Source organism: Microcebus murinus, chromosome 25 (assembly GCF_040939455.1).
Source record: "Microcebus murinus isolate Inina chromosome 25, M.murinus_Inina_mat1.0, whole genome shotgun sequence".
In the NCBI taxonomy this organism is placed as follows: Eukaryota; Metazoa; Chordata; class Mammalia; order Primates; family Cheirogaleidae; genus Microcebus; species Microcebus murinus.
In genome coordinates this window covers 25163564-25182010 of record NC_134128.1, presented here as the reverse complement: position 1 = coordinate 25182010, position 18447 = coordinate 25163564, and the positions used below count along the sequence as shown (strand labels likewise).

At 47.3% G+C, this 18447-nt stretch overlaps 1 non-coding gene across 1 annotated transcript; it reads left to right on the top strand.

Annotated features, from left to right (window-relative positions):
- Positions 1–16498: 16498 nt before the first annotated feature.
- Positions 16499–16605, top strand: LOC142864676 (U6 spliceosomal RNA). Its single transcript, XR_012915027.1, has one exon. It is a non-coding gene; the product is annotated as a U6 spliceosomal RNA (small nuclear RNA).
- The last annotated feature ends 1842 nt before the right edge of the window (positions 16606–18447 follow it).

The window sequence follows — 18447 nt, the reverse complement described above, 5'->3', positions numbered from 1 at the left end:
AGCGGCAACGTGCTGGGTGCTGGTGAGAAGGGCTCTTCCCTGGACCTTCTCGGCATCAATCCAGCCACCTTTCTCCCACCCAGTCTGTCATCTGAGAAAAGCAAATGATTTTCCCAATTTCACATTACCGGTGAGCGGTGGAGCTGTAATCCTCGGCCAATTTGCAAAGCTCTTCCCGCTGTCACCCACAGTTCCTGCTTCTGTCTCGACACAATTATTGGTTCGGTGGCAGAAGGTACATTATGCAGAGAAATGAAAGAACATTGATTTTTATCAGCTGACATTATTTAAAACATCAACATGTGGCATAATCCATGTCACTCAAAATGATGACCTATTCAAGAATTTGGATCTCCACATTTCTCAGATTTAACGAAGATACAGTTCAATGGATATAGCGCTCCGTGAACGTTCCTATTAATATGAATGCTTAACAGAAAAAAAAAAAAAAAGTCTTGTCGCTTCCAAGATGTGTGTTCGGATATGTGGGTTTTTTACAATCCTTTCTAAAGTAAAAAGATAATCTATTCACAGCATTTGGGCCGAAAAGTTCTGAGAATTATTTTATCTATTACTTTTGAGAATTGAAAAAAAAAAACAAACAACTTTCTTTTTTTAAAAAATCAAATATGTAAGTATGTATGAAAATGAAAGAGTATTCTCATTTGGGGGCTTTTTCTTCCTATTCTTTGTGCATGGTCCTTTATGAAACAGATGGGAAACTTTTCCTGGGCATTTTTCTAGAAATACAGGGAGACCTAACGCTATCTATCACCTGGTGTGATGCAGCCAGTGTGGCATGAACCCCAAATTAAACACTCACTTCTGGGGCATGATGTGGGAAGAGGCGTATTCCTCTTTTCTTCTGACTTTTCAGACAATATATTTGTTCTGTTAGTTCAGTTCTTAGTTGTGTACATTAATAAGAACACGGGGCACAATGAAAAATTTTAAGAATAGTGGCCGAGATGATGAGATGCCTTTGGGTAGCAGTTTAAATGGCAGCCCTGGGAGGCGGGAAGTTGGAGATGTGATGGTTCCCCAAGCATATGAAAGGGTGACTTCTGCACTCCACCGAGCCCACGTGTGGGCCTGAAGGAAGCCCGTGTGGCCTCAGTAGGAAGCAGCTGCTTATCTTCTGCAATGAGGGTGGAGGTTTTGTCCCTGCTGCTGGGGGCTGTGGTGCAGGGACTCCCAGAGGTTGGGGACCACGAAGCCTGGTGCTGGGGAGGGATGTGAACACCAGACAAGGGTATTAGGGTGTCCTCGGGCCCCTTCCAGAGTCTGGGCTTGGCCCCATCCTGGATGCTGTGCACCTGCAGGCAGGTGCAGGTAGCAGGCAGGTTGGTTTAGGCAGAGGGACCCAGGGCAAAGACGTGAACTGTCTGGGGTCTATTTTCCTTCTTCTGAGGTACCCTGTTTCCCCGAAAATAAGACAGGGTCTGCTATTTATTTTTCTTCAAGAAGACACCCTGGGGCTTGTTTTCAGGGGATGTGTTTTTTTTTTTTTAAGGATGGTACAACCATCTACATTGATTCAAATAGAGTTGAGTCGTCTTCTTCTGGAACATCATCATCACTCTCCAAACCCCGAATTCCATCCTGAGTGTCTTGTGACTCTGTTTCATTTAGAACCATTGGCCCCAATCTCTCCTGTGGAACAGTAGAGCTCTCACGGGGCGGATGAGAAGGGCTGCCCGTCTTCTTTCCCGCTCCGTGACGACACGCATGGGTTGTGCAGATGCGCTGTGCAGCCACGCCCGTCACCAGGTCTTGTTTTGGGGGTGGGGCTTCTATTGCTCAAACGCTTAGAAATCCTGCTAGGGCTTATTTTATGGGTAGGTCTTATTTTCGGGGAAACACGGTACCTCTCATCTCCCTGGGTCACTCTGTTCCAGTTTCTCTCTCAGTCAACGATCAAGTCCCTCTAATCAGGTGGTGTGTTTAGTCCTGGAGATGAAGTTATTCCAGTGACTTGCATCTACTTCAATGTACCTGCACCAAAATGTTCCTGCCGGGCTCGCCTCCAGGCCCTGCTAGGCCCTGTGCAGGTGGGCAGGTGAGGGAACCACAGAGAGGGGGTCCAGCCAGCACACTGACGCTGTATCAGTCTTCTCAGGTGAGATGGCCTCCGTGGCTAGCGTAGGAGTTTCTGCTGCAGTGACAGGCCGGTGAGTCCTTTATTAGAAACCCGCAAGCCACACGCACCTGTGATAGCGTCACTTGTTCTGCCTACCTCAATTGCCGTGCCGGAGAGCAGATGCAAGGACAACAGCAGGACTGGAGGCTGGACTGGAAGGAGGGACACGGCAGACGGGAGCCCGGGGCCTGGGAGTGAGGTGTCCTGCTCCACCCTGGTCTGGGATGGGCGATTGGACCCATTTTCCCTACAAGAGGTTAGAGGTAGTAGCATCACACGTTCATCCCAGCAATGTGAGGAACTGCGACAAGGAGAGTATCAACATCTTTAAAGGGAAAATAAGCATAAATCTCAACTTCATCTTCCGACTGACATAAAGGCAGTTTTCTAAGTCTTACGTACGGGCAGCGTAAGTGTGAGGGCATTCCCTAATCAGTACTCAAAAATAAGAATGGAATAGGCTGCCTGCATCCCACTTGCGTCCTCGGAATGCAGATTTGTTTGACTCTGCACTGATTATTTCTGAATCTTTCCAGGCATATCATTGCAAATCTGACTTTTAACTTATCAAACGGTCTCTTAATCGTCAATGACTCGAATGATTATGGTGCAGAAACCGTTTTTTTTTTTTTTTCTTTCTGAAAAGTGACCTGGTTTTGGGGCAATACGCAGGCAGACTTATTAAGAGGAACCACTCAGAGGCATGTTTAATCTTAATGTGTCCTCTGATATAGTCCTTAAGTTATTCACAGTACTTTTCAGTTTTATATTCATATCAGAGACTGCTTTAAAATTGTATTAAATTTCATGTTTGGATTTACGTATTTGGATTATGTATTATGTATATATCTTATATAACTATGTCTTTGAATACTGCATTAAAGTTAAAAACTATTACTTTTGTAAAATCTCAGGTGTATTAGGTGTGTATAGGTGTGTTAGGTGTGTATAGGTGTGTTAGGTGTGTATAGGTGTGTTAACAAGTGTGTGTGTTGTGTTTATCTAAAAAGAGGTGAGGGAGTGAAGATGAAGTGAAATCCAGGCTAAGTATCAAGCAGACAATGATTCTAACTGATATTTAAACAACAGAGGGAACAGAGAAGGGTTTGTGGTGGAAGGCATATATTTCTGTAACAAAGTGAAATATTTGGAGAATAATCTAGTTCTCTATTTATTCATTGACTTTTGCCTCCACTCCGCAGGTAGTCATTATTAAATACCTGTTATGTTCCTGATACTGTGTGTGGGTGTAGGAAACACAACAGTAAAACAAACTGGTCTGCCTTCTGTCTCCTTGGAGCACAGATTCTATTAGGAGTTGTGTTAATCAAATCATTCATTCAGAAACAAATCTAAAATTGCAACTGTGACCAGAGCCCCAGCCAGGCTGATGGGGTGCTCGGGGCTGTGAGGAGCCACTGAGCCAGTCCCAGAAGTCAGGGAGGGTTGCAAAGATAATTGACCATCTAAAGACAATCACAGGAGTATTCTAATAAATTAAATTAAATGTGCCCATATGAATATTGAAACATTACAAAAAAAAAAAAAATAAAGCACTGCAGAACAAAACTCCACACAAGCATGGAGACAGAAATCACTCACAAAATTTTTGAGAAATCAAATCCAGGAAAACAAGAAAGATGTAGGATGACTCCTCATTGAAATCCATCCCAGGAATATAAATAAGGTTGTTCTTACATTTTCAAATAAATCAATGTGGCTCCTGAATTCAGTATATTAAATATAAAAGTAAACGATAATATTATATAATTTGGGACAAAATCCATTCCTGATTTAAAAAAAAAAACTCCCAGTGAAGTAGGAAAAAGAGGAAGATTTCCTCAATCTGATAAAATGTGCTCCATTTACAGAAAATTTCATACTTAAGTGTGAGAATCTTTTACAGGAAAACAGGAAACCAGGCACAATGGTCCCCTCTCAGCTCTTCTATTCAATATTACACATTTAACCAAAGCAACAAGACAAGATAAATATCTTTTTAAGCATAGGTATTGGAAAGGCAACATAAAACGTGTTTATTATATTGGAAGATAAAATGATTTTCAAAGAAAATCTCAATATTTTGGAAGATGCACCAGAATAGATGATGTTAGTAAATTATCAGAAAACAAAACTCAAAATGTAGAAACTAAACAGTTTCTCTACGTATTAACAATGAAAATTAAAATTAAGAAAATACGTTAACAGCAGCGTCAAAACTGTACAATTGTTAGGAATAAAACTAAAACACATGTGCAAAATTTCTTTTCTTAAAACTACTACAAAATAATTGCAAGTAAATCTAAATGAAATTTTTAAGAAGAAATATATGCCATGCCTATGGATATAAGGCGGGTATATACATACATAATGAGTGAGATGTGCACCATCTGGGGGATGGTCATGCTGGAAACTCAGACTTGTGGAGGGAGAGGGGGATGGACATTTATTGAAACCTTAAAATCTGTACCCCCATAATATGCCGAAATAAAAAAAAAATCAACAATGTCCAGTAGTCAATTCTCCCCAAACTGATTTATAAATCCAACACAATAAAAATTGCAGTGACCTATTCATGTTGAAATTTATAATCTTCTTGTTGGTTTCCTTTCCTTTCCTTTTCCTTTTCCTTTTCCTTTTCCTTTTCCTTTTCCCTTTCCTTTCCTTTCCTTTCCTTTCCTTTCCTTTCCTTTCCTTTCCTTTCCTTTCCTTTCCTTTCCTTTCCTTTCCTTTCCTTTCCTTTTCCTTTCCCTTTTTTCTTTTCTTTCCTTTCCTTTTCTTTTCTTTTCTTTTCTTTTCTTTTCTTTTCTTTTCTTTTTTCTTTTCTTTTCGAGGCAGTGTCTCACTCTGTTGCCTGGGCTAGAGTGCCATGGCATCAGCCTAGCTCACAGCAACCTCAGACTGGGCTCAAGCGATCCTCCTGCCTCAGCCTCCCGAGTGGCTGGGACTAGAGGTGTGCACCACCATGCCCGGCTAATTTTTCTCCAGTAGAGATGGAGTTTCACTCTTGCTCAGGCTGGTCTTGAACTCCTGAGCTCAAGTGGTCCTCCCACCTCGGCCTCCCAGTGTGCTGGGATTTACAGGCCTGGTCGACCACGCCCAGCCAAAATTTAACGATCTCTATCTAAAGTTTGTAAGGAAAATAAGTGGCTTGGAAGAGTCAAAGTAATTTTTAAATAAGAATACTACCTGATTTCAGGATTTTCTGTAAAGATAGATTATCCAGACAGTATACATTGGCGTGATCATCGATGTATACATCCATGGGCCAGAACAGAAGTAGACACTCAATGATTTTTGACAATCGGGCCAGGGTGACTTAGTGGAAAAAGTATTCAATGGATAGTGCTGGAACCATTGGGCATCCATATGTACAAAACTGTTACTTCACACATCAAACTCACACATCAAAGAAAAATTGATATATAAGGCTTCCTTAAATTATAAACTTCTTTTTGAAAGACATTGTAAAGTAAATGAAATGCCAAGACACAGAGGATGGAAGAAGGTATTTGGAAAGCATCTGATAAAAGACTAGTAACTAAAATATTAAGATATAGAGAGTTCTCTGCATTCAGTAATAAAAAAGATAAACAATCTAATGTGGAGTGGGCAGAATAATTGACTACTTAATCAAACAAATATAGATGTTAGCTAAGCCCATTAAAAGATGTTCAATTTCATTAGTAACCAATGCAATGCAAACTAAAACTGCAACGTGACACCATCACACCTTTAAAATGACTAAGAACAGATAAATAAAAAACTTGCAACACCGACAGAAATGACAACGTGTAGCCCAGGGTGAAGTCCAAAGTGGTACAACCAATGTTGAAAACAATTTAGCAGCTTCTTATGTAATTAAACACACACCTACCGTGAGTCCCAGCAATTTCACTACAGTGACATGAGATGTCACAATGAAATTAATAGTAAGTATTCATTCCTATTAAGTGAAGTGAAATGAAACACAACTGCTTTCGTCATAACTGTCGAAACGAGGGGGGAAAAAAAAACAAAAAGCAAGTGCCCGTCAAATTTTGAACAGCTAATCCTTGCGGTGTACACACGGATAATGGGAAAGGCCTCGATACTAGAATCAAACGATTCATATACTAGCGTCTGTGACTCTGGACACTAAAGTCAAGGAAACCAGACACGGAGGTTCGCACCTGTGTGTACGGCTAATTAGAAGTCGTTCTGAGAGGGTCCAGATAGGCGTTCACCAGCGGTTGTGAGTGGGGCCAGGGGGTTCCAGCAGAGGGGAAAGAAGCAACTTTTAAGGAGATGGAAGCGTTCTATCTCTCGGTTTTGGTCGTGGTGGAAGGTCTTTAAATACACCCTCAACGCTCGTTAGATTATTCCCTTATGAAGAATGAGCTTTGCTACTTGCCAATCATTCCTCTAACAACGTGATGTAAAGAGGGAAGCGAACATGCTCCCTGTCACGTGACAGGTGGATCGCGGAAGGCACAAGAACGCTCGAGGTGGGCGCCAGGGAGGTCACTTGCGAGGACTGCCTCTAGAATCACCCTGTGTCTGGTCTGACCGAAGGCTAGACACAGGGTGAGCAAGGCCCTTGCAACACTCCCTGGAACTCAATAGATAATCAGCAGTTGTCACAGGTGCTTAAGAGCAAGCCCTGAAACAGGCTGCCGGGGTCATGTCTCAGTACAGTGAGCTGCACGGCGTCACCTCAGCTCAGGGAATGCCCGCGTGGCCGTGTCTTCTCCTGCCCCCGAACAAACGATCCTATAAAAAGATACTGAGCTCGGACCCGCAGGCTACACATCTCGAGCCAGGAATAGCAAAGCCCGCTCACCCCTGGGGTCTGAGGGCCTCTCCCCTCTCTGAATTTATAAATAGAAGGTTTTCTTTTGTTGTCGCCCGCAGTCTCCAGGGGCAAGGGAGTGGACGGGACTAATCTTTTTTTTGTGTGTCCCCTGGGATTTCAGATACTTTTGGTAGTGGACTTAAAAGAATGACTCTGCCCATGTATTTCAGCAAAAGTTACTTGATTTTCATCTTTCTTTCCCTCCTCTGCCCCCAGTTTTTGCTTTTGCATAAAATATTTTTCATGAGCCAGTATCTTTTATCAAAGTTTGTGTTTTATTCAGTTTTTTTTTTTTGGAGCCCTATCTTGGAATAGTCATCATTATTATTATTTTTTTTGCTTTCATCCTAAACAACAGTTTTGCAGACTCTGTGCCGGTGACTTCGTTTTTCTCCTGATATCTGACCTACTGTTGTACTGAACCCGATACCCAAGAGAACACTTGACAGTCTGCTTGCATTTAATATGTTTAACGGAAATTTAATGTTCACACAATTGTTTTTGCCCTCCCAGTAGTAGCACTGAATTATTCATGAATAACCTCAAATCTCTCTAAGTAAAGCACAGTTCTTTTAACGAGACAACCCAAGAGCGGCGACCACAGTTCTGTCTGGGAGAGAGTCGCTGAGTCCACCAAACGCTGCGGCGAGCGCTGCCTGGTCCGGTTGCACCAGTTACCTTCCTCAAACGTGGCAAAATCAGAGACTGGCTGTCCCACCACCCGCCTTGCAGTACTGTGCTTCTTATATTAAAATTCGCACACGCATACGTGCGTGTGCACACACACACACACAGACACTGCTCTTGGTAGAAGCACCCATCTGCTCACGCATGTCCTGGGGGGGCTGTGAGCCCTCCCCGAGGGGGTGTCCGTTGGTTTGTGGGGTGGGAGGGCACCCTGAGAAAGCAGCTTCTTCGGTCTCAGGGGCCTGCCTGCCTGCCTCCCCTGGAGTCCACCTTGGCCCCTGGGAATGAGGCAAAGACATTTGTCTTAGCTGTGATTTTGTGCAGAGAACAGACAGATCTGGTCTTTAACTCCTCACCTGGCAGGGGAGCCGGAGCCTGCTCTTGTATAAAATAACCTGACGATTACCAGACAGGACAGGTGCCAATTCTCCAGGGAAAAGTATTCCTGAATTCCCAGCCAGCGGCTCTGCCCCACGGAAGGTGCTCAATGAATAGTCACTGTTGCTGCTTCTGTCGTCGTTATTTGCGGAGGCTTTAAAGCAATATTGGTACAGATGCCCCTTGCCGCGTCTCAACAAATGTAACTGCAAGAGAAAACGATGCCTGGAGAAAGCCATGTGTTACCGGAAAGGCATTTATAAAACACAACGGGAACACGCGACCGGCTTCCTCTTTGGCAGAATTTGGGTCCCTGTCTAGCACAGGCAATGTGTGCGTTGGATCCCGCAGTCTCAGCAGGGAGCTGGCGGGGGGAGATGAGCAGGTCTACAAGCAGGGGAAGCACTGAGGACTGACCGGGGCCAGAGTGGTGCGGCCTCCCTCGGTCTCACACGCGGGGGGCAGGGCCAGCGGGGCAGGCGGCCAGGGACCCGCTCCGTGCACCAGGGTAGGAACAGAGCAACCCCAGCCCAGGATGAAATATAGAAAACAGACGCCCGGGCGTTTCAAAGCTCAATGATGGACGAGCAGCGTCTTCCCGCTGCACGGCTCAGATGCTGGCTTGGCTGCAAAATCCGCGGTGCAGGGGGTTTCCTCTGGGATTCTCCGAACTGCTGCTTTGCAGGTCTAGACGTCCCACTCGGGCTGCCAGGGCTTCTTGCCGCGGACAGCCAACTGCACTCTGCTGCGCAAAACACGTAATCTGGAAAAGTTACAGTCCTGCATGCCACGGTGGATGCTACTTTGAAACAAAAACGATGTGTTCCACTTTGCCGTGTTGAGCACATGTGAGTACTTACAGTCCGGCAACTTGTTCGTAAAGAGAACTTCCTCTGAACAGCTGGTTATTCGCAAACCAGATCTCGAAGGCGCGTGTGTCTCGCTCTGCAGAGGAGTCCTGCAAGCACAGGCGCGGGGACGCCACCGAGTGTCCAGGCCACGTGGAGGAGGGGACAGGCCCAGGGACCCAACCTGAGGATGGCACTTTCTACCGTACACTCCTTGCTGCGAGTTCAGAGCTTGCCGTTTTAACTTGCTCGTTGTGGCTGCTTAGTCGGAAAACAGAGGCTTTCCTGCCCCCCGTCCAGGTGCCGACCACGTGGCCCTGGAGACCTGTCGGCTTCCACGTGCGTGAGCTGACCACGTGACAGGGCTCCCCGGGGGAGGGATCAGCAGCAGAGGCCAGCAGTACCTGTGGGTTTAGGATGCACTGACTCTCTCTTTTTTTTTTTTTTTTTTTTGAGACAGAGTCTCACTCTGTCACCTGGGCTAGAGTCCTGTGGTGTCAGCCTAGCTCACAGCAACCTCAAACTCCTGGGCTCAAGCGATCCTCCTACCTCAGCCTCCCGAGTAGCTGGGACTACAGGCATGCGCCACCATGCCCGGCTGATTTTTTTTCTATATATTTTTAGTTGTCCAATTAATTTCCTTCTGTTTTTAGTAGAGATGGGATCTCGCTGTTGCTCAGGCTGGTCTCAAACTCCTGACCTTGAGCGTTCCTCCCGCCTCCGTCTCCCAGAGTGCTAGGATTACAGGCGTGAGCCACCACGCCCGGCCTCGCTGATTCTCTTAAACGTGGTACTCTGCCCTTCCTACTAAAGGGAAACTAGTTGTCACATTTCAAAGTCTCAATCTGAAAAGGAAACGCACAGTTTAGTCCCAGAACTGAAATATTAAGACATATGGTCAGATAAACACATTGATTTCTACGAAGTCCCTGTTTCAGCCAAGGCCAGGGCTCTGCCTGTTCTTTCTTGGTCATGTGTAAGTGACTTTTTTTTTTCACTTGTTTTACTTTTTTTGGATTTGTTTACATGTTCTTTTTTTAAACATTTTTTTTCAGCATATTATGGGGTACAAATATTAAGGTTACGTATATTGCCTTTGCCTCCCTTCGCCCCTCAAGTCAGAGCTTCAAGCGTGTCCATCCCCCAGACAGTGCATGTCGGCGTGGATATGGAGAGAGAGGAACACTCCTACACTGCTCGTGGGACTGCAAACTAGCGCAGCCTCTGTGGAAAGCAATATGGAGATACCTCAAAGCGACACAAGTGGATCTACCATTTGATCCAGCAATTCCACTACTGGGCGTCTACCCAAAAGAACAAAAGACACTCTATGAAAAAGACACCTGCACTCGAATATTTATAGCAGCACGATTCACAATTGCAAAGATGTGGAAGCAACGCAAGTGCCCCATCAATACATGAGTGGACTAATAAAATGTGGTGCATGTATACCGTGGAGTACTATTCAGCTCTAAGAAACAACGGTGATAGAGCACCTCTTGTATTTTCCTGGATAGAGCTGGAACCCATTCTACTAAGTGAAGTACCCCAAGAATGGAAAAACAAGCACCGCATGTGCTCACCAGCAAATTGGTATTAACGGATCAACTCCTAAGTGGACACATAGGAGTAACATCTATCGGGTGGTTGGGCAGATGGGAAGGGGGAGGGGACGGGTATTTATATGTGTAAGTAACTCAACGGCACCATCAGCCTTTGGTGCCTGTAGTTAGATCAGAAAACCCCAGGTTCCTGGTCTGCAGGGTGTGACCTCCGGGCGCCTCTGTTTATTTAAACCTAAATGCAGGGTTGGGGATGAATGAACGATTCAACCGCATCCGTCCGTTTTAATTGGAGGCTTTGGGGCCACGTCAACTACGGGCTTGAGCAGTAAAAGGACGTCCGCGCATCCCAGCTCGATATCTACATGAAAAGGGAAACCCCAAACGAACGGGATGGGAAATAGTACGGTTTTCCGGGACACCGGGACTTTTGTTAAACACTTTATACGGACGAAACCAGGTGGCGGCGTTCAGACCCAGAGCTTTGGGGGAAAACAGTTTCGAGGAAATCAAACTTAAGAGTCAAGAAACTCCGTCCAACGCATAAAGCAACGTCCGCAGCTTCTACTCTAGGGGGATAAATAATAGAAGGAGATTCCAGTCACCCGCAGTCAAACGTCGCCGCTCACACTGTCCACACAACCGCTGCCGCGCCTGCGATCGCGTCTAAAAGTTCACACGTGTTGCGTGTTTCCTCACCGCGTGTCGGGCGGGGTGCCGGGGACTCTACGTGAGAAGATGGTGCCGAGAGGCAGGGAATATCATCCTCATTGGACAGATGAAAAACACCGAAACCAGGAGGCGTAAGCCAAATGCCACGGGCGTCTGATTTCTAAGTCTGCAGAGGAAATGCAGGCACACTCAGTCACTCCACCGTCACTCCGGCTTCCCGGCAGAAGGATGCCCCCGCTTGGCTTCCTCGCCGTAGCCAAATTCTAAACAAAACCAAACAACCGGACAAGGTAACAGCCGCCTTGTGTGTCCCGCATGGCCGGGCTCCTCCTCCTCCTCCTCCTCGCCGGACGCATCTGGGCCCGAGCTAAGCGCGCAGTCGGGCGGAAGCGCTTGGCCGGCCCCGCGCAGAGCCGGCTCCAACCTGTCCCTCTTGCCAATAAAACCGGGAGCCGCAGGGCCTTTAGGGGGACATATTTGTGACTGCAGCTAACGAGTGAGAATTTATCTGATTCATAAAACTGGCACCTGCAGCCTCGGCACCCCGGCCAACGCCGCACAAATGTTTGTGTTTTTTTCAACACCCTGGTATTCACAGGGCTCCAAAGCGCTCTGGTTGGGCGGACGCCTTGTTTCCGGCACTGTCCTCCCGGGGACCCCCTCAGCCGGTTGCTCGGGCTCCCGGGCACCACGCGGGCAGAGAGACGGGGAGGGGAGGCAGCCGGGCACAGAGAGGCCAGGCCAGGGTCTCGGGGGATGCTGAGGATTGGTGATGGAGTGAGGAGGGGACTGGCACCTCTGGGAGGGAATGAAGGTGTTTAGGTGGCGCCCTCAGCCCCAGCCCAGGCCTCCTCGGCCTCAGACTCGGGACTGGCATTGACTCACGTTGACTCTTGCCTGGGGAGTGTTTCCAGTAGATGCAGGACGCGTCGGTTGCCAATGAAGCCCACAGATCCATCATGTTAAGGGTTCGCAGCGAATGCTTGGTTTGGCTGCTTCTCAAATGTTCTTTCCAGAAGACGAGCAGGTGCAGGTGACCCAGCTCATGAGGGCCTCCTGAGGACCCCCACCTCCAGCTGTGACCCCCCTCCCACCTTGTATACAGCCAGACCCCCGGGGTCACCCCGTTTTAGACCCGGTCCCCTAGTCCGTCCTGTGGGCGTGTGTTGGGCCCCGCTGAGAAAACACAGCAGGGCAGAGTCACTGTCCCCGAACCTGCACCTGCGCCCGCTACCCCCACCCCTGGGGCGTCCTCCTCCTCCTCACTCAGGGCACCTCTGGGCAGGGCCGCTCCTCCGAAACATCCCTCCCGGGAAAGCTCTGCTTTTTATGTGCGCATATGAAACCACTGTAACCGCGGGCGGATATGGAAAGCTGAATCGTTTTTTGGAAAAATCAGGAGATGTGTTTAGGGATGACGAGGCGGCTGGAAACTCCAGTGAAAAGAGGAGAGAAAGGGATAACGCCGTCAACAGCAAACACCCACCCGCCCCTAAAAAGTGATGATGGTTGATATCATAGTCTCATGTCTGCCTTATAGTTTTAATAAAAAATAAATAAAAAATTGCAAAGTGAGATTCTTCCGGATAGTGATAGCCCATCTCTCCAACCCTCAAAACAAGGAAAATTCTCTGCAGTCTCTGATCCACAGGTAAGGCATGGATGCTGGTCTGTCAACCTATTGTCTGTCTCACCTGCTTACCTATCAATGACCTATCTCATATCCATCTGTCATCTATTTGTCATTTATTTATCTGTATTTTATCTATCATCTGTCCGTCTAACACCTATCTGCCATATACCCGATGTGTATCACCATATACCTCTCATCCATGTAAATATCTCTCATCTACCTATAATCTATCTATAGATCTATCACCTATTTATCATTTTATCTATTGTTTATGTCTCTATCCGTATATCTATCACCTACTTTCCCGCCTACCTGTCTGTGGACCACCGCTCAGATTTATTGGCTTGTACTGAGAGAACTTGGGCCAGAGAACAGAAACTGACTTGGATACTGACACGTCCCAAATCAAACCGCTCCGGACTCTCTAAAATTTCAGCCCTGCCTGCAGAGAGCCCAGAGTCGCGCCGTGCCCGGGAGGCATTTAAAGGAATGGTTGGTAGAGTAAGCCTGGCTTTGCTTTAGCTTTGAGATTCGCTCCGTGTTAGGGAGGGTGCCCTGTCTTCAGTCCGTGGGTAAATACCGAAGGAGGGCACTCATCGTTTCTTCAATATGGAAAAAGTGTTGTGAAAAGGCAAAAAAAACACCGCCTTGATGACGTGCTACATACAGCCTCCCTGTCATCTCTCCGGAGCTCGGTGGTGGTGGTGGGGGGCCTCCCCGCACCATCCACACTCCGAGGCTCACTGCTCATTCCTGAGCCAAGGCTGTGGATTCCAGAGGCTTCCTGGCTATCGTGCAAATGCTTGAGGACAGAAGCACTTTGCCACCCTCATCTCCATCCTGCGAGGAGCCTTCCCATCCACACAGGTGAGAGCTACTCAATAAACATCTGCAGAAGGAGCCAGGAGGCTCCACGTCGGCAGATACCGGAGTTCACCTGACGCCGGTGACTTAAGGGTGCAGAGGGTCATTTTGTTAGATGACTGAGCCAGAAAGGTCTCAGGAATTGCACGTGCAGATAGACCAAGGGGGAATAAAATTCCACAGGGTTTTATTTTATTTTTTTATTTCAGGAAAATATGAGAGCACAAACAATTTTGCTTGCGTTTTATGCCATTGCCTCATCCCTAGCAAGGGTTAGAGGTATGCCCTTGCCCTCCACAATGCTCGCCACATCCCTCGGATGTGGGCCTACCCCTTCCCCCAACCCCCAAATCCCTGGTGAACACCTCCACCCTGTGAGCACCGCAGTGTTAATCGGTCAGTACCAATTTGATGGCGAGAGCATGCGGGGCCCATTTCCTCCATCTTGCGTCACCTCCCTTTGGATAAAGGATTTGATTTTGGTGGAGACAGGGCCGGGGTTCCCGTGCCTCTCCTTTCTGTCTGATCTCAAACAGTTTTGCGGTGGCCGCGGCTGCGTCCCTCTGTTCTAAGTGGAAATCTCTCCACCATGAGCTAGCCATCTGCTTCATCTCCTGCACTCCAGAGAAAGCTGAATGGTTTGCTAACCTTTATGGGGGTGGGGGTGGCGAAGAAGGAGCCAGCATCTGCCCTGCTGGTCTCTCCGGCCCACATCCCGTTTCTGCAGCACCAGCTTGAAAATAAAGCAAGCGTCATGTACTTCGGACGTTGCCCATGCCTTGTTTGCACGGCAAAAGGCACCTACGTGCAGGCTCATCGGAGTCTTTGGCTCATGTATGGCAGGATGTTGTACGCTCTTGGTTTTACAACCGATTCCGCGCTTTCAAACGCTCTGTCGTTTCACGTTTGGGGATGCTGAACAGAACGTGAGGCTTTTCTCTCTGCTGCTTCTCCTGCTGCCTTCTCGCCTTTGCTCCCTGCTTGCTCCACGCAGAGGTGGCAGCTCTGCCAGGCGCCCGTGCAGGGAGGGAGAAAGAAACTGTGCAGAATGACCCAAAGCGAACGCACAGAAGCAAAGACGTCCTGCTCTTTTGACAGGTGTACGGTCGGCGTCTAAATCATCTGATTTGCAAGGTGAAGTCAAAAAAGTGCCAGGGGTGTGTGTGTTAATTGGTAGTTAAAGAAACTGGTACCTATCCTAGACACAGCAAGAATGGTCATGCTGCTTTTGCATGTAATTACCGTGTTTCCCCGAAAATAAGACCTACCCAGGAAATAAGCCCTAGCAGGATTGCTAAGCATTTGCGCAATAGAAGCCCCACCCCGAAAACAAGACCTAGTGACGGGCGTGGCTGCGCAGCGCATCTGCGCAACCCATGCGTGTCGTCGCGGAGCGGGAAAGAACACGAGCAGCCCTTCTCATCTGCCCCATGAGAGCTCTAGTGCTGACATGAGAGATTGGGGCCAGTGGTTCTAAAGGAAACAGAGTCATGACAAATTCAGGATGGAATTCGGGGTTTGGAGAATTATGATGAGGTTCCAGAAGAAGATGACTTCACTATATTTGAATAAATGTAGATGGTTGTACCGTACTTAAAAAAGAAATAACACATCCCCTGAAAATAAGCCCTAGGGTGTCTTCTTGAGGAAAAATAAATATAAGACCCTGTCTTATTTTCGGGGAAATGTGGTAGTTGTTTTAGGCATAATAACTTTCTTCTGGCCTGCTATATGTAATCATGACAGATAGTGTCTCCAGCATCTTAGTGACTGAATTCCTGTTAGGGTTATTTTATCAGTTATCTGATTAGTTTGTCCTGTAACTGTAAATACCTTTACCTGGTTTCCTCACATGAAGATGCAGTTATTGCTGAACTGAAATAAAAATTAGAAAAAAAAAAGATGCAGTTACATGAAAACTGCAATTAACTGTAACTGAATTATCCAGACTAGATTTCATTTGTGAATTTGGCTTTTTTTTGAAACAAAAAGACTCAGAAACAAATTGGTAACAGCAGTATCATCATACAAATAAAATTCCCACAGTGTCTGGCATCCAGTCTAAGGGACTCTGCCCCGAGAAATCACCTTTTACCTCAAATAATCAAATGCACAATTTAGGTTTAAACACTAATCACCTTCTCAGGAGGGGCAGTGACAGACACCAGTTTAGCAGCACACAAATGTCTGTGTCACTAAGAAACCACATTCCATCTAAACAGTAAGTACGGAATAGTTGGTGTGTGTTCCGGCAGAACACAGTGGGCATTGTCCAGATGTCCACACCAGGGTCGTTAAAGATATCCTGTAAAAATTTCATGCCTCGTGGGAATCTTTGGAAAGAATGGAGGAGATGCAGATGGAGATAGGAAAAAAATTTTAAGAAACACTCCCTCTAATAAAAAATTAATGTACTGTGAGGGAACCCATTTTTTCCAGGACTTGGTCTCTGGCTTTATTAAATCTAGAAGGCGTGAGCCCTGGTCTCTCTGTCAATAGCAGTGGGTGTCTCTGCCACCCAGGGTGGGGACAAAATCAGGCGGCGGAGAGCAGTGCCGTGGGAGCCGGGTGGCACCTTGCTTTGTATTCAGATGAATTTCCACGAAAAGAAGAAAAGGTCATGTTCATTTACCAAAACTGTTTTTTTTTAAATAGGAAAGGTAAAAATAAACTTAGTTTTTCATTAGCATCTTATCTTAAATGTCAGATGCCTCAAAAAAGAAAATCATTCGCTGATAAGAATGCATTAATGATGCATGATAATTTAATACACTCTAAAAAAAAATCAGGATAAAGAACTTTGATGAGTGACGTTCCTTTCTAAAGGCTTTGGGTCCTGCTTTTATTATATTTGCTAAATATCTAGAATAAGGAGGTTGAGTGCTCGCTTCAGCAGCACATATACTAAAATTGGAATGATTCAGAGAGGATCAGCATGGCCCCTGCGTAAGGATAACACGCAAATTCGTGAAGCGTTCCATATTTTTGGCCAGGCGCGGTGGCTCACACCTGTAATCCCAGCACTCTGGGAGGCCAAGGAGGGTGGATCGCTCAGGTCAGGAGTTCGGAACCAGCCTGAGCAAGAGCGAGACCCCGTCTCCACCATAAATAGAAAGAAATTAATTGGCCAACTAATACATATAGGACAAATTATCTGGGCATGGTGGCGCATGCCTGTAGTCCCAGCTACTAGGGAGGCTGAGGCAGGAGGATCGCTTGAGCCCAGGAGTCTGAGGTTGCTGTGAGCTAGGCTGACGCCACGGCACTCTAGCCTGCGCGATAAAGTAAGACTCTGTCTCTAAATAAAATAAAATAAAATAAAAAATAAAAATAGGTACTACAGTAATAGGGTATTGGACAGGTGGGAGGGGTATTAACTGGTATTAACTGAGCAGCACCTAAGTGGACACATAGGTACCACAGTAATAGGGTATTGGGCAGGGGGGAGGGGGGAGAGGGCAGGTATATACATACATAATGAGTGAGATGTGCACCATCTGGGGGATGGTCATGCTGGAGACTCAGACTTGTGGGTGGAGGAGGGGAATGGGCATTTATTGAAACCTTAAAATCTGTACCCCCATAATATGCTGAAATAAAATAAAAAAATAAATAAATAAAATAAAAATAACGTAATGAGAGCATATATGTCTATGTTATCTGTTCTGATATTTACATGACAAGTAAAGCTGCCTGTAAAGCAAAACAAGCTCTCGGTGCTTTCAAGCTTCCCTCATCACACGAGAGCAAAACGGACGCGTCGTCAATGCACAGCGCAGACCGCCGTGCGGACCGTGAGTGCCGGCCGTGGGCGAGGCTTCGCGGCCGGTGAGCACCGCACCACAGTGGTCCACGGCGCAAGGGAAAGCACAGTGCGATGGTCAACCGCAAGACGCGAGGCGTAGTGGTTTGTGTCAGGGAGCAGATGCGTGGATGGGGCCTCGTGTGGGTGCTCGTCTGCGTGAAGCCCAGGACTTCGCCGCTGTGACGAGCATCCCCGGGGTATTCCGAGCGCTCGGGCCACAGTGGAGAGCCGCTGCCCCAGCGACAGTCCTCTTCTACCCATCTGCCCCACGCCGGAGCCCCAGCCCCTGTGCACACGAGGCATCCACCTGACGGACCCGGCTCCTGCCTTGTACAAGTGGCTGGTGGAAACTGGCGGTGGAAATGTCACCCTCTTCCCCGCCGCCCCCCAGGGTGAGCTAACAGCCTTTCCCGCAGGACAGCAGGTGACAAAGCCTTTCTAGCCGCTGACGTGGCGGCATGTCCCGGCCGCCTTCCGGCATTTTCCATGGCCGCCTTTGCCACGTGGCCACAACCCACACGTCACCAACGCGAGAGGTGCCTGTGCCCCAGAGTCCCGCCGCCGGGACTGGGAAGTAGACATTTACGCTGTGGACAGCTCGCCCCTGGGAACCAATCCCCTAAAATCGGATGTTCTTTCCCTTTTATTGAAAAACAATAAAACAGACAGTTAAAAATCAATCCGATGTTTGACCTGCATCTAAATGAAATAAAAACCCCAGCGCACCCCCTCCTGGGAAGGGTGCCCCGGGGTCAGGGTGGAAATTGCTTTGTCCTAACGTTGTCGACAGCCTCCTGCGGTGCAATCTCATTCCGGTTCTCCGCAGAGACGGCGGTGGCAGCGTTATTGGTCTGTATCTCCTGTCGGGTTGATCTCGATTTGCTGCTCCTGACATCATTCCATTCCATGATTCACGGCTCCGCGGCCAAGAGCACTTGGGAACCTGCGGTCGATGAGCAGGTAAATAACGAAGGAGCCGCCGCCACACCCGGAACTGAGATGCTACAGGTGAGGCTGTGATGGG